At 41.4% G+C, this 16,545-nt stretch overlaps 1 long non-coding RNA gene across 1 annotated transcript in view; it reads left to right on the top strand.

Moving 5' to 3' along the window:
- LOC139828294 (uncharacterized) overlaps window positions 1–9,248 on the top strand; it is a 32,977-nt gene extending 23,729 nt beyond the window's left edge. The window contains exons 4-5 of the long non-coding RNA XR_011739749.1: window positions 5,076–5,116; window positions 8,373–9,248. This is a non-coding gene — a long non-coding RNA (uncharacterized lncRNA). The remainder of the gene's footprint in view (window positions 1–5,075; window positions 5,117–8,372) is intronic.
- The last annotated feature ends 7,297 nt before the right edge of the window (window positions 9,249–16,545 follow it).

Raw genomic sequence — 16,545 nt, 5'->3', positions numbered from 1 at the left:
CTCCATTTTTTTCTACCCAGAGCTGGCCTTAGACAGCTGTGGCTGGTGCAAGTGCAATGAGCCTGCCCGTGCTCGGCAGAGCCTTCCCCACTGCCCTGGCAGGTCAGCACCATGGCTGCTGCACCACACAGGCAATGCCCTGTTCCTGCCCAAAGCTGTCTTAGTGTCTAATGCCTCATCCATTGATTACAATGTTCACAGATACTAAAGCCTTGGCCTGAGCTAGCAGAAGGGAGAGGGAAGGAAGACAGCAACAGACCCAGCAGCCATGTTCAGATACCACCATCCCAGTACAAACTTTGGCCTTCCAGCACCTTATAAACACTGCCGTTGTTAATTATGTATGCTTGCTGTAGGTAAGCTATACCATAACAATTATTGCCATAGCATCTTCAGGCTCTGAGACCAAGAAAGAGATGAGCTGCCTGTTTGGCAGTGAATCTCCTTCATCCCTCATCTTCACTTCTACCAGCCTTTCTGGCCCTCGGCCCACAGTGCTTCCCTCTCGCTCTCCTTGCCCCAGCACAGAGACCAGGCATTCCCAAGCCCAGGAACAAGCCTGAAAAATCTGCTTGGCCATTGCTATGTTATACTGCTCTAAAACAGAAAACGTTCAATAAAGTTGGTATTGTCTTTTGTCCTCCCCAGTTCAGTACAATCTTAGTCCACAGTTTAGGAAGCCTTTGATAACACATTTAACTTTACATGCATACTTAACTAAGCACAGACTTAAAGACAAGCATATGCCTAAGGCCTCAGGTGAGTCAGTAGCAGGCTTTTGGTGTCACCATGAATTTAAGAAAGTTGTTTATAATGGGTCAGTGCTTTCACATCTACTCTTTCATCTCAGTGAATGGAATAATTTAAAAATTTCTCCAGCTGCAAGGCTCTTCCTTCTTTCTGACCTCATTCATGTGCAACTGCACCCACTGACTGACAACCTTGTGCCACATCTTTTCAGATGCTCTTCCTGGCCCCAGCACCTCTACTGCCTCTGCTTCTCACCACTCTCCACCCTCCCACAGGCTGAGCCCCAACCCAGAGGCCTCCAGCTCCCCTGACCCTCCACTCCACCTGCCACTCTTGAAAGGACCTCAGAGAGTCCTGATGTCCCCGATGGCAGCCCAGGCTGGAATTCCTGGTCAAGTGCCATGACTTACAAATGTTATGATGAACTGGGTTCCTACTGGAAAGTACTTAGTTAGCTATGAAGTTAAATATCATTAAATGGCTGATTGTCTTTTTAATCTCTTCCTCTTTTAGTCATCTGCTTTGTTTTATATGTACATTTATAGTTGTTTGGATGTTTTTATCTCTTTGCCATCTGTCTATTTAGTTTCTGTTTGAAATTATCTAGTAAAATATGTAAGCATTACAACATGAACATGAAAATACTATTCTGCCGTCTGGGAATTCTTCTGTTGGGCTAAATTATGCAGTTGAGCTCAGTACTGATTGCCTGCATTAAGTGCATTATTATTTAAGTTTGTAAATGAAAATGTTGTTCTTCCACCTAACTTATATAGTAACAATTTTGAACAATTTAAAAATTGTTTTTGTGGAGTTAGTCTCAAGTAACAGGAACTTGATATGTTTTCTTATGGTGGTTATAACTGCAGATTAAATTAATTTCACCTTTACTAGGGAAACACTGTGTAGCAATCTATAAAGTTAAAACTAAGGAAGAAAGCATACTTAATCAATTTTTAGAATATGCTTGGTCTGAAGGTTTACAGATCCAATATACCAGTAAATCAAAACAAACAAAGCAAAACAAAAGAACACAAACAAAACCCCACAAACAAACAAAAAACCCCAGTAAATGTGAAATAGTTAAAAAGAGCCAAGATTCTTAGTAAGTAAATATTAAGTATTTAGTTCTGAGGAATATATGTTAAGTACTGCAAGGAAGCAGTCACATCTATTAAATATATATGTTCTTCTAAAAATTACACAATTATATGTAAAATCTGTGCTCTAAGTGAACTTGTCAGTCATCAGACATGAAGAAATGTCACCAATTGGAGAACATATCCATAGTGTGTGAATGCCTGTGTTAACATTTGAATTAATCTGCCAAGGAACTCTGGCTATTATGAGCCATATAGCAAGTGTATGAACAAATCCTAGGTCTTTTGAAAGTTATTAAAATATAATTGCTTTCAGGATAGCCAAAAGAGCTGGCGTTTTTTACCATGTTTGAAACTTAGCTCTGCTTTTCTCAATACCTATTCCAAATGTTTCTTCATGAGCTATTCATATTCCAGATTTTAATGGGGAGCAAACTAAATTAATGTATTGCTGCCCCAATTCTTTGAAGTTCCCTACAGGAGTGGGTTCTGCGGTGCTGGTACTTCATGAACATCATTTGTACACAATGAAGCAGAATATCTAAATGTAATTTCCATACTTTCTCAGTAGAGCTTCACTTTGTTGAGATTCTTCAGTCATGTAAATCAGAGGCAATGCCATTTTCTCAGGGGAAAAAGGGTTTGTGTAGCCATTTTGCTTTACTGCCCTTTTCCATTCTGATTGCTTCTTTGCCATAACTATAGTGTGGTGTGGTATTAGACTACTAGTCAGTGTCATGTCTTCTAAAATACTGTAACTCTGGCCAACAAACTTAATCACCTAACATCTTTTGTTGCCTGGTATAAATTTTCAACTTTCAGATTATAGCAGTACTAATTAATTGTCTATCTTATGTCTCTCACTGCTAGGCATATTGTTTTCTGGTTGCTGGATATTGCTCCAATTTAAAGAGCAATTTTTATTGATGCCATCCTGAGCCTTCTAGGTCAAATACATTTATAGGTGACTTTTATTAAGTAATTGGTACTTCTTTTCCAGTCTGTAAAATGTTACAGTAGTTTTAACATAAACAGGAAAACAAACAGAAATTACAACAGTTAAATCATCCACATAAACCATAAAATTCTCTTGGAAGATGTAAACTTACAAAATGCTTGTTGCTGACTAACCTGAAGCTTTTCTTAAATCCTTTTTGTTCACTGGCAATTAAAACACTGGTAATTAGTCAGGAGCAGCTGGGTGATTTTATGGAAGAGTGGAAGAGTGACTGAGCTAAAGATAATATTGCCTAGAAAGGTTTTGGATGTGAAAAACTCAGCTGGACAAGGTCCTGGGCAACCTACTCAAACAGGACCTGCTTTGAGCAGGTGGTTGGACCTAGAGACTTCTGGAGGTCTCATCCTATTCACATGATCCTGTGATTCTCTCAATATAGAATGAGATTTTCTGCAAAAGCTCCAGCCTATATTAGCTCAGTACCCAGTTTTATTTACCTAATGCAGAAAGCCTCTTCTTTATAAAACAGTGCTTGTTTTTTCCTAGATTCTTCGGCTTTTCTTGCTAGCATTCCGCAGTATTCCTTCTGTTAAGTTCTTGCTGAATTTCATCACAGATATGTGCCACTACTCACCATTGGGAGAATTTCATTGTATGAAAAATTATGTAGCACAAAAGCATGAAGTCACTCTGGTCTGACATTATGGTTTGGGCATTAAAATACATTCTGAAGTATTTACTGAAAACTCAGAAGAGAGTTAGCTAGAATGATGGCCCTGACCAGATCATATTCCTGTTTATGGTACTTGTGCCCTCTTTACAAAACTGCTCATAGATAGCATATACTTTTAGTTTGTAGTTCTTCAGGTAATTATCAATGGACAAACCAACAGACAAACCAATGTGAGGAAGGGCTGCCTAAAGAATCTTGTGGGTAGAGAAGTTGTATAGTAACAGGAAGTTGTTTACCTCATTAACAAAATTGCTCTAGATCTATTTGCATTTTAATTAGGCACCTTGCAACAAGAACAACTATATGCATTGGTTTCCCCCACCAGTTATAAATTAGCTGCCTACACGAGACAACTAGAAACTCCCTTGGCCCATGCTTTTCCACAGATAAATATTTTATTATCATATATAACTTCTTATGTTAGTCTGCAAATACTACTTCTTTTGAGCGTCTTTTCCAGTGTTATTTGGGTGTACAAATCCCTTCCCCTGCACCTTGAACACTTGCTTTACTCTTTTTATTCCCTTCTCAGCCTGAGTAGTACCTCAAAGCAGAACATTTTCTTCCAGAAGACCCAGCAGAGCATGAGCTTCCACATCTGCCAATTTGCAGGTTATAAATGTTTTCATGGAACTGAAGGGCTTTATCTTAAAATGTAAAAGTATTTTGCAAGATCTGACAAGGCTACTGCTTCTTTAAATGTTACACATTTTTTGGAACTATGACTACTTTTTAGCTTCTTCAGGTAGCCATTTTTCTACTAAGTAATGAGGGACTTCTACCTGCTAAGCTAAAATAAAAATTTAACCAAAGATTACAGACGTATCAAGTTGATTCACTCAGTTATATCTAATTATGGACGTGATAGAAATGGTGGGAGAGAGAACCCAGCCCCTTCTTCCAACTTTATTTTCAACTACATGAATTTTAAGCAGTGTTTGGTAGCACTTTGTGCTTGCTCGTGATCAGGTACTAGTTAAGGTGCATGCTGTTCAAATTATTGCATTTCTGTCAAGGAGTTTAAGCTGTTTTTTCATATGAAATGTCTCTTGAGTATTTTACACTTAGGTAGGCAAAACAAAGTGACTGTAAAGTACAAAAGGATTCCCCTGGGACTTGCAGTACTTCATAGCGTGTGATTCACTTATCCTCATCTTTGATGAATTGTTGTGAAATAACATGTTTTTACCATATTGTGTGTAGTTGATATCACCAGGGAAGCAATTCCACTGTCAGATGAATGCTAGGTCGAGCTTTGTCAATGCAGATGAAAATTTGCCATTAGTATTCTGTACCTTGCTGCTAATGAACCATCTAATCAGGAAGTTTCTGTCTGTACTAGTAATCATCCTGTGAGTGTCAAGGTTACGGGAGTGCTTGGCAAAATGAGGCAAATAGTGTTTTTTACAAAAGCACCGATGTATTAAATGCTAAATGGGTTGTAAATTTATTTTACCTCTATGCTTTTCACTTCAGTAGAGTAGACATGTTAACAGACTTACAAATCCTCTTCTATTTTTTTTCTTTCTTTCAGAGTGAGAGAACTCATAGAACAAACCAGAAAGTCCTAAAACTGTAAGTATTGAAATTAAACTGAAAAACCCATCTGTTTCAGAGGAAGTAGCTGTCAGCTGATCAGAGCCAGCGCAGCGAGAGCCAGAGCTGGCGAGGTTTAGCCGAGATTAGAAAGCTCAGAGGGAAACGTACAGCCACAGCGTGGCTCCCGGCGGTCCTGAACCCCCCGAAGCCCCGGCAGCCATTGCGAGAGAGCGGCTGACGTGGCCGGGGGCGTTCCCACGGTGACGGCGACCACACCTCCTCCCCTTGCCTTGAAAAAGCCTTTGGGAGGGCAGCGATAGTCGGTGCCCACCAGGTGCAGAGAGAAGTAACCAGCTTGTGCAGCGGGTGTCGTAGTTTGTGCAGCAGGTGTCGTAGTTTGTGCAGCAGGGTGCAGAGAGCACTTGTTGCTTGTCATTCCATCCGACTTATTGCCAGCGTCCCAGGCTGCTGATGACCATGGTCGCCTGCGGAAGGAGAGCATGTCTCAAAAAGGCTGTGGCAACGCAGACTGAGGTTCTGTCCCGAACGGTGGCTGTTCAGGTCTCCGGCTGCAGGGAGTGCCAGAGCCTGCTGCTGCCGGAGGAGGGAGGCCAGCACTCTACTTGTGTGAGGTGTGAGCAGGTGCAAGATCTGCTCGACATGGTTGTGAAACTTAAGGAGGAGGTTGAGACGCTGAGGTCCATCAGGGAGTGCGAAAGGGAGATCGACTGGTGGAGTAACACCCTGACGTGCCAGCCGGAAAGGCCCCAGGGAGATACTCCCCAAAAGGAGATGGACCTCCTGCCCTCTCGGACAGAGGCGGAGGTCCTGAGACAGCCCCACCCTTGTCGCTGTCAGGCAGAGGTAGGGGACCTAAAAGAAGACGAGGGTTGGAAGCGTATTCCAGTTCGGCATCATGGATAGCTCCCCTCCCTGCCTGCTTTGCCTCCCCAGGTGCCCCTCCGTAATAGGTTTGAGGCCCTGGATCTTGAAGAAGAGGTAGGTGAGGAGGTGGTCCCAAGCCTGCCTACAAGATCACATAGGAAGAGGCGGTTGACTACACAACTTAAGACTGCCTCTGATAAGAAAGAAAGGTGATTGTAATAGGAAATTCCCTTCTGAAAGGAACAGATGGCCCAATATGCTGAGTTGACCCTCATCTTAGGGAAGTTTGTAGTCTACCTGGAGCCCAGATCAAGGATATTGCTAGAGAGCTCCCCAGACTGGTGCACCCGACAGACTACTACTCACTGTTGGTCTTCCAGACAGATGGGGAGGAAGCTGCTTCCCGTAGTCTGAGGGGAATGAAGAATGATTTCAAGGTCTTGGGAAGGATGGTGAAAGACTCGGGGCTCAAGTGATCTTCTCTTCACTCCTTCCCTCTTCAAGTGACGATGCTTGACCAACCTCATAGCCTTTTATGAGAATGTAACAAGGTGGATGGATGACGGCAGAGCAGTGGATGCAGTCTGCCTTGACTTCAGTAAAGCCTTTGACACAGTCTCTCAAAGCTAAATTGAGGAGGTGTGGTCTAGACAATAGAGTAGTTTGCAATAGGTTGCAAACTGGCTTAAGGGGAGAAACCAGAGAGTGGTGGTCAATGGTGCAGAGTCTAGTTGGAGGCCAGTATCTAGTGGAGTGCCTCAGGGGTCAGTACTGGGGCCAATATTATTCAATATATTCACTAACGATTTGGACGAGGGAATTGAGTGTACTATCAGCAAGTTTGCTGATGACACTAAGCTGGGAGGAGTGGCTGACACGCCAGAAGGCTGTGCTGCCATCCAGCGGGACCTGGACAGGCTGGAGAGTTGGGCGGGGAATAACCTGATGAAATTTAACAAGGGAAAAGTGTAGAGTTCTGCATCTGGGCAGGAACAACCCCAGATTCCAGTATAGGTTGGGAAATTACATATTAAAGAGCAGTGTAGGGGAAAGGGACTTGGGGGTCCTGGTGGACAACAGGATGACCATGAGCCAGCACTGTGCCCTTGTGGCCAGGAAGGCTAATGGCACCCTTGGGTGTATTACAAGGGGGGTGGTCAGTAGATTGAGAGAGGTCCTCCTTCCTCTCTACTCTGCCCTGGTGAGACCCTGTCTGGAATATTGTGTCCAGTTCTGGGCCCCCCAGTTTAAGAAGGACAGGGAACTGCTGGAGAGGGTCCAGCATAGGGCAACAAAGATGATTAAGGGATTGGAGCACCTCCCTTATGAAGAAAGGCTGAGGGAGCTGGGTCTCTTTAGTTTGGAGAAGAGGAGACTGAGGGGTGACCTTATTAATGTTTATAAATATATAAAGGGTGAGTGCCATGAGAATGGAGCCAGGCTCTTCTCAGTGGCAAACAATGATAGGACAAGGGGTAATGGGATCAAGCTGGAACACAAGAGGTTCCACTTAAATTTGAGAAAAAACTTCTTCTCAGTGAGGGTGACAGAGCACTGGAACAGGCTGCCCAGGGAGGTTGTGGAGTCTCCTTCCCTGGAGACATTCAAAGCCCACCTGGACACATTCCTGTGCGACCTCACCTAGGCGTTCCTGCTCCAGCAGGGGAATTGAACTAGATGATCTTTCGAGGTCCCTTCCAATCCCAAACATACTGTGATACTGTGATAGGCAAGGAACAGTTTCAAAGGTATTTGGACAAGATTTAAATTAGAATGTAGCATCATTTCACTTGATCAATACTAAGTGGTGTCAGAAGGATTTCAGACCCAACAATTCCAGCAGGCAACAGTGTAAAGGAGGAAAAGGAGCAAAAATCTGGAGGGCAGGGTTAGTAATCAAGGTTGCTTGATTTTAACACGCACTATATATGTAAATGCTGTCCTTTCAGTAAATCCTGTGATTGTCTTAGGGACAGGGCAGGATCATAATTACAGTCATATGGAGAGGCTAGGAAGGAGGAGATGGTTCTGGAACTGTTGTTCAAATGTTGGTCTTCACAGAGAGAAAGCTGAAAACCTACTTGGTTTCACAGTCTGAGCACTGGGCTGAGGGCCAGGAAAACAACTCTTTGCCCAGTTTTCCCTCACTGTGCTCACAGGTGAGGCAAGAGACATTTGTTTTCAGTGATAAGCATTTGAGGTAATACAATTTGCAATGGAAATGAAAAACACAGTAATCATCAACAAGTAGTATTTGTTGACAGGCAAACAGAGAAGCTGCTTAATTTTTCCTGAGCTCTAATATCCTTTATTCTATTTTTTTTTTTCCTTTATTCAGTCATTGTATTGACTGTTTGTGACAACATTTAGAAAAACATCTGGCTATTTGGAGCTCTTTGATTTGCAGGTTTCCAGTTAACGGATGTGACTTCCAGAAAGTCCAAAGCAAAAATTCCCTGCGGGCATCTCTGAAGTGTCTCAGTGTGAGTCCTGGCAAGTACTAAATTCCTCTTGGAAATCTTGGCCTCTGTGCTAAAGTATTAGATAATATTATGGGAACAATAGGTAACAGTAAGTGCCCCAAAGGAATATCAAGTCCCCATTAAGTATTGGTTAAGACAGCATTCATCTTAATGCCAATGCATTTCTCAAAGGCCACAGTTTTGTACCAAACTAAATCCTGAAAGACTGTCAGTTTGCATTATACTGTTTATGAGGTAAAATGAAATATTCTGGCTTCCAAACTTGTGTTGATTCAGAATATTTCACACCTATTTTACTCACTGGCAGTGATACTGACCTCAGCGAAGATGACTGACATACATGATGTCACCATGTTCCCATGCCAATGAAAGGAAAACGTCCCCCAAATGGAGATGGCACAGCTTGATCTCTAAGCATCATGTTGGATGTGAGGCGGGGAAAGAGTGGATGTTACTATTGCAATTGATTTCTATTCTGGTAGTGTCCAGAGGGCCCCTTGAATCGCCAGGTAGTTTGTTGCTGAAATCAGTTGCTGAACTGCGTCTTCAATTTTGTGTATGGGCATGCTGAGGTCTTTGTAGAGGCTGAATTTCATACAGCGCTTTCTATTTTTCTGGCTATCAAGACTTTTCAACTTTTTCTTCAAGTAAAATATGGCATTTTTATAGTAACTTCTTCCAATACAGTGAAAGCCTGGGTGAATATGATTGTTTTGCATAGGCAGCTGCTGGGAGGTCTTTTCTTGGCACCTAGATTTGGAATTTGGCACCCACATTCACCAAACAGTGTTTTGTGGGACTCAAGACTTCCAATCTAAGCCCCTGAGTTATTTGGACACAAGAATTTCTAAACCAGCACTTCTAAGGTAGTTACTGTTTTCAGAGAAATACTATTTTGCTATCAGAAACTGCATCTTCAATACCTTGAGTATAAGCAAGTTGTTTTGTCCCATACAGAAGCACCTACGGGAACAAGTATGTTCACAGAAGCAAACTAGAAGTGTTACAGTGCTCCATCAGTTTGCCTAGTAAAAGAAATTTAAGAACTGGTTCTCCCCTTCAGCTTCTTTCTAAAATGAAATAACGTTAATCTTGGGATAACAACTAACCACACTGAAAGAAACATGTACAACTGATCACAATGTTGTGCTGAAATATATTGAAATGGGTTTAGTTCCAGTGACACCCCAGCAGCAAGTTGGTTTTGTTCTTTTGGGAAGGTAATTTTTACAAGATGATTGTTACACAATTATTTCATAGCATTACACTTACTTTGGAATGACTACAAGAAGACCTTACCCTGCTATTGCATTTATGCAGCCATTTTTCTCAGTTGTCATTTAATTTTTTTTTTTGGTAAGTATGTTTTTGTAAATAACTTTCCCATAGAGATGTCTTGTATGAGCTTCTTTGTTAGCTGTTTATGCGTATTTCATCACTAAAAAAGCAGAATTATGTTTTTCTGGTTATTTTTAGATTACCATTTTTCTTTTGTGCTGTATGCTTGCACAGTTCATATTCTAACTATTGCTTTTTTGACTGGAAGCAAGTTTGCCCTGCTCCAGGTTTTTAGAAGTGGCCTCAAACCATAATAAATTTACTCGTAATCTGGCTCTTGATATCAAAATCTAATAATATTTTATTGGGAAAATGTTGTAATTACTATTCAAATATAATTAAGAAATCAGATAATGAATGTCACCTAAAATAAGAGGGTCCTGAAATTCTCACACTATAGTGATGCTTCAGAAACAGATACAATGCTTTCATTATGTATTTTTTTCCTTATAGTGAGAAGAGTAATATGTAAGTTTGTATATAAGTTTGTAACTGCAGCTTTTCATCCTGATTGTAAGTAAACTGGCAATGCATCATAGAATATGTAAATTGGGCTCAGACAAATGAGCAATGACAGTAAAAATGCTCATATAACCCTAAAACATCCTTCAGTTTTTACAATCCGGTGTCTTTGGGGGAAAATGTATTATAGATTATACACATCCTTAACTTTATAATTCCAAACAAATAGCATCTACTAATTACATGGATAGTGATTAAGCAGAGCACAGAATAGCATTTTAATCTCCTCCTACACCTTGAAGCACCCTGCCACTCCAGCAGAGAGATGAATTTTGATTGCCTGACAACTGTAACCATGTGAAGGTTCATCACAAAGGGAAAGAGAAGAGCTCTGAAAAGCCTTGATAAGCACCGAGCTGGTAGGCTGATCTGACTACTGCTAGCTGTCCTTATAATTGCAGAGTGGATATTATTTGAGGACACAAATGTTTAAAAGCTGCTGGTAATTTGTCAGTTTCATGCACTAACCTTCCAACAAAATAATTTGCCTTCCAATTTTTTACCCCATTCAGAAACCTCCAAGCATTATACTTTATTTCTGAAAATCTCTTCAACAGCAATGTTTTTTTCTCTAGAAAATTATTGAACACATTGTACACAAATGTTTCTATATACATGTATAGCTGTATCTTAGCCTGTGCACCAAATTCTACTGGGCAATGTAAGTGTTCTGTAAGTGTGTGACTATATGGCTTCTTGAGCTGGATGTGGCAGAGCTGCACTGTGGAAAGATATAGGAGATGTTTATGTCCAGGCATAAACAATCTGGTTGCATTGCACCATCCTCTAAACAAGCCTGGCTGGATAACAGGTGCAGGGCATCTATAACTGCTCATGTGGAACTTTCTGTTGACATAGTTGGACCGCTTACAATATTAAAGAAGCTTTTAAACTTGATAATTTGAAATGAGCTATCTACAGTACCTCCTCTTCGTGTCATCACAAGCAATGCATTCCTTAAGACCTTAGGGGACCATGACTTAGTGCTGACCTGAACAAGAATGGACCTTGGCATACTCACTGCCTCATTGCTTCAGTTCTGCTGAATCCATATAGTAAACTAGTCAGCTCCTCAGTACATCAGTCTAATACGACGTCAAATATGCTCTCAAGTTTCGGAGTCATTTGAGCTGAAAACTTGCTATATCCTTGCAGCAGTACCAGATAAAAGAACTAGGATTTAAAGTATAAATCAGTACAAAACCTTCATCTGAAGCCTTTCATGTAAGAACTCTTAACTTCATGTGCTCTACAAACTTGAAGAGCTAGAATGACCTTTGGGTTCCTATTACAGTAGAGAATATATATTAAAAGATTAGCATTTTTATCCAAAGTGCAACTACTTTTCTTAGGAATAAAAAATTATGAACACCTATGGAAAGGATAGAGAGAGAGAGTCTAGAACAGCTCTTACTTGTATCCTGTGGCCCAACAAACAGCACCAGGCCTGACTGTAATAAAGCCCCAATCACCTAACTCTACGAGAGGATAGCTGGCATTTCCCTCTACCCAGTGATTTAATTGGGACTGTCAGCCAGGGGTAATTGGTTTCTGGCTGACTGAAAAAAGTGACAGTGACATCAGCTCTCTGCTACCCTTCATTATGGAAATTCTTGTTGCATTTTAATAGGGCCCCAGCACACAGGGCTCTCCAGCAGAATTTACAGGGCTCTCATCATGCAGTGCAATGGAAATACAGCAATCTAAGACACAGAGAGACCTTTTCAAGCTGTTTACCCTATACATTTTCATAATACTGGGACTTTTGAGAGCCAAGATTATTTTTGTACAGGAAAGTCTGGTTTTGCTTGTTTTACTGGGAATTTGATAATATTGTTGCAGTCATGATGGTCTAAGGCTGTAAACAAGGCAAGGCTTATTGGGGGAGGCAATACCTTACATTAAGTTGATGTGGCTGGAAAAATAAAGATTATTTGGGGCACATGAAGCCTTCTTGAGTTCACGTGCCCAAAGCTGGTCTAGTTTTAGTTCAGATGATCACACGCACCATCTGAACTAATAACAGAGATTATGTTTCTCCCCAATTCTTGCCTTGCTTGTAGGAAGATACCTCTTTGATACTAGTACTGTATTATTCCAAAATGTGTATTTTTTTCTTGTTGACAGCACGGTCCAAACCAACAGAAAACTGGTGTAAATCCTACTTTCTTCTTTGCACAGCTTCAGGCAGGGGGTACAGTTTTAATTTACAGTGATTTTTGTAACACTGCTTGAGATTTACACGAACAGAGGGGAAGACCAGGTATTTCCTCCACTGTTACTTTCATTTTATTTCTTCTCTTTCACTCTCCCTCCTTCCCCTGGGCTGCCAAGCACTATCAGATCAGGTGGAGCGGGCACAGATGACAGCACAACAAGCACTGGCAGGAATGCACACAGACAATTTCTCTCTACCCAAGGACTTCTCCAGCTGGTATATTTTTCAAAATGCAAAGACAACGCAATGCATCTATGAATCTACCTATAGAGCAAGGCTAGTACTGAATTCAGACTCAACAGACCTAACAAAACTTTGTATTATTGTGATGGCAGCGAGTGCCTCATTCCTGGCCCCTGCTAATTTTACCTCGGGGCTGCACTGGAGAAATCTGCTTTGTGGGGCCTGTAGCTGTACAGCTTTCTGCAACTTGCATGCTGCATTAATCCCCAGAAAAAGATGGCAAGGGCCAAGACCATTGTTATTCAATCCACACCTGCTGACAGCACACTCAAGAGAACAAGCCCAAGCAGGGGTACAGTGCCTGCCCTTCCCTGCAGTAAGCTTCTCGATGGGGTGAGGCAGGCTATTGCACTAAGAAAGGATCTGACCTCCTTTTCTATACATTTCACTTGCTGCACTTTAGAGAGGAGACAAGAGGAAAAGCCTGATAAACAGGATTCGCATGCCAAAAATCCATAAAAGTACGACAAGCCTCCAGTTGAATATGCCCCAGAGAGACCTGCTTTGAGAGACTGGGGTGGTCTTTTCATGGCCTATTTGAAAGAATTTCTTGGCAATGGTTCCAGCAATGGACTTTATTCAGCACTGTTGGCTAGAAAACTTGTCGGAGTCTCTAGGCAATCTTACAACCCTTTCACTTCACAGCCTAATTTAAAACATTTGTCTGTACGTGGTGACTGGCTTTAAAATACATAAAAATCTCAGACTGGAGGAAGTGTGGGCTCTGTGGGTTCCTCCCTAGGTCCTCCCCATCACTGACACATCTGGGATACAAAAAGGATGAATGACAGAGTGGGTCATGTTTCAGCAGAGTCAAACACTGTGAACCCATGGCAAATTGGCTCTAAAATTCCTAGAGAAGCAGACATTTACCTTAGATCAATGTTGTGGCCAAAGTGAACGTGGCTGTTTAGCAGGAGATGTGAATGTTTATGCTACTAGATTTATAACTGGGCACTTAGAGTTGAACAGCTGTTAAAGAATATACTGGGAATAAACTGAAATGACTCAGCCAGGTCTTAAAACTTGCATGCTATTTTTATATAATTTTACTTCTGTTTGGTTGGCAGCTAAGTGCTTAACATTGGCGTTGACTCCCTATCTGCTTATTGTTTAAATTGTATTTGAGTCAAATATCTGTCATTTCTAGTTTCACTGTATCTCAGAAGTGAAGATATTTAGCTGAAGAAGAGTTTCAAGATGAAACTGCCTCCTCCAACATCAGACACTCTTGCACAAAGCTACTTCTCGATTTCCAACAACTCAAGAATACTTATTTGATAAATATACTATTTTCTTGAACAAATTTAAACAGCTGCATTTGCAAATTATGTACAATCTCACAAAGGTGAGCAACTGCTTATTCTTTGGTTAATATTGTCTCTAATTAACACAAAAGTCAGCTTTTTTATCTCTGTGACAGATATTCTATTAACTGTAAAAAAAAAAAAAAAATTAGCATGAATAAGAACAAAAAGGATTAAGTTGAATTTTGCCTGTACCACTTTAACTATAAAAGAAGTAATGCTGAAAGAACCCTAATGATCTGAGAGTTCAAGGACATTTTGTTTCCAGAGCGTAATTATTGTAGCAATGCCAGCCATGGTAATGGATCACTTAGCATGGTATAATTTTTCTCTGAATTAAATGCTTCATGTTACATGAAACAGCAAAAGAGAAAAGGTGTTACCTAGGCTTGCTGTAAGCCAAAATGCCTGCTGAACTTGTAGACTTTAGCAATTAGGATGTTTTGTAGACTGCCAAGAAACCATATAGTACTCAACACAGAGTAAATGTCAGCAACAAAAAAATAAAAAATCAGGTAGCATTCTAGAGAGAGGAAAGAAAACGCACACACACAGAAGAAATGAAGGCCACTGTCAAAGACATTGAATTTACTTCTTAAAGTGCAATGGGAAGAAAATTACGACTGGGCCAAAGTCCATGCTGTGATGCAGAGGTGCAATTTATACTTTCTTTGCAAGGAGACTGGATGTCATCTTTGAGTTCCACTGATGAAAGTAATTATGCCCAGAATATTTTTGTTTGGCCAAACTTCTTCACTTATTTACACCTACAGACAGGCACCACATTTGTTTTTAAATGAGAATAAAAGGCTTCTACTAGCAATTCAACTTCCTGTATCTGAAGCATCTGCCAAGTATATGCAGAAATATAAAACCTCAGAAAAAAAATAATCAGTTATGTTGAAGATCTGCGTGACTTTTTCCATGCCAGGGAACAGGTATGGAAAATTCTGGTCCGTAGCAATCTAGTAGTTACAAACTAAAACACCTGAATCCCAGTACAGTACAGTGACAACTTAGCAAGTCTCAGGTCTGTTCCTCAGAATGGTTTCCTACCTTGATTACCCTCGCTACCAAAATAGTTCTCATCGCAGTTGCCTTTTCCATACATATTTCACTCATTAAAACTTATAAAGCACGTAGCTTTCTACTTCCAACCTGTAGATGCTTGCTGTGGAAACAGTGAGACCCAGGAAGCCAGGTATCCTGACTGAATGATATTTTTATAAACTTGCTATTCAGATTGAAGTGAAATGTAAGTCTCAGCTTAAACCTTACAGTGTGTTGCTGTCAAAACTCCCTTTTTCCATACAAAAGATAAACTTATTTGTATAGTTTATGTACAGCTTAATTATGGTTCTATAGAAATGAAAGCTGGCCAAGCACAAACCTCCTAAAAGAGTGGATGCCCCAAAGATAAGCTTTCAGTGCAAGAAAAATAGAGTATTGCTCTATTACTACTTATTGATGCCATCATTTCCCTCTGAAGTAATTACTGAAAGATTTAATACTATTTAAAATATTATTTGAAATGATTGAATATTAAAATATAATTTTATTTTAATGTACTGAGAAAAAATTAAGTTAAATAATTGTAGGCTTAAAATGCAGAGGAGGGCTGTGAGTACAGACTGTATAGCCACAACCAGTAGCTAAAAACGTTTTGAGAATTTTAAATATTTTTATTGAAAAATGCAACACCTGGAAGTTACACGGTGTTTATTTTGCGAAGTGACAACCAGTGGCAATTTACAAATCCTACTCATAAATACAGAACACATGTCGTGGAATAAAGTTTAATCCTGCATTAACACTTCTTTAAAGCTCCCAGGAAAACAACTCGTTTTCGGTGTCACATGGTCACTAGCAATGTTATCTTTGGAAAGCTGAAAATAAAATTGATAGGAGAGTGAATTTCTGCCGTTCTGCTGGCGAACTGCACCCCCCAGCGGACGTTCACACGGCTGCGCGGCTCCCCGGGGGGCTGCTGCCGTTTTGCTACCCGGGAGCACAGAAATTTCACGAGTACGTGGATGAAGTCCTTCGAAGTACTCAAGTTAAAGACAAACGCAAAATAACATTATTGAGGAAAACTACTGGCAGCTTGGAAATACTGCTTTACGTGTCACTGGACCGCTGTAAGCCCAGCACTCCTTGCCTTCACGCAGTGTTTCCAAGCGAATGTCGCCGTGCAGCTGCTTTGCGGGGCTGCGCACCGAACAGACGGGTCTCCCTGACGCCCCGCACCCCCGCGGCGGCCACGGGCGCTCACAAACGCCGTCACGGACACGGGTGGCCGCCCCCTCGAAGCCGCGCCGTGGTTCCCGCCGCTGCCCCCTTGCAAGCCCCGGCAGAAGTGACCCGGCAGCCGCGGGAAGTGACAGGCACAAGCTAGGCGTGCTGCCCGGCCAACCCCCGCTAGGACCGCGCCCCGCCCGCGCATGCTCAGAAGTGACACCGCGCCCCCCT

Source organism: Patagioenas fasciata, chromosome 6, assembly GCF_037038585.1.
Source record: "Patagioenas fasciata isolate bPatFas1 chromosome 6, bPatFas1.hap1, whole genome shotgun sequence".
In the NCBI taxonomy this organism is placed as follows: domain Eukaryota; kingdom Metazoa; phylum Chordata; class Aves; order Columbiformes; family Columbidae; genus Patagioenas; species Patagioenas fasciata.
This window is presented reverse-complemented; position numbering and strand designations above follow the sequence as displayed.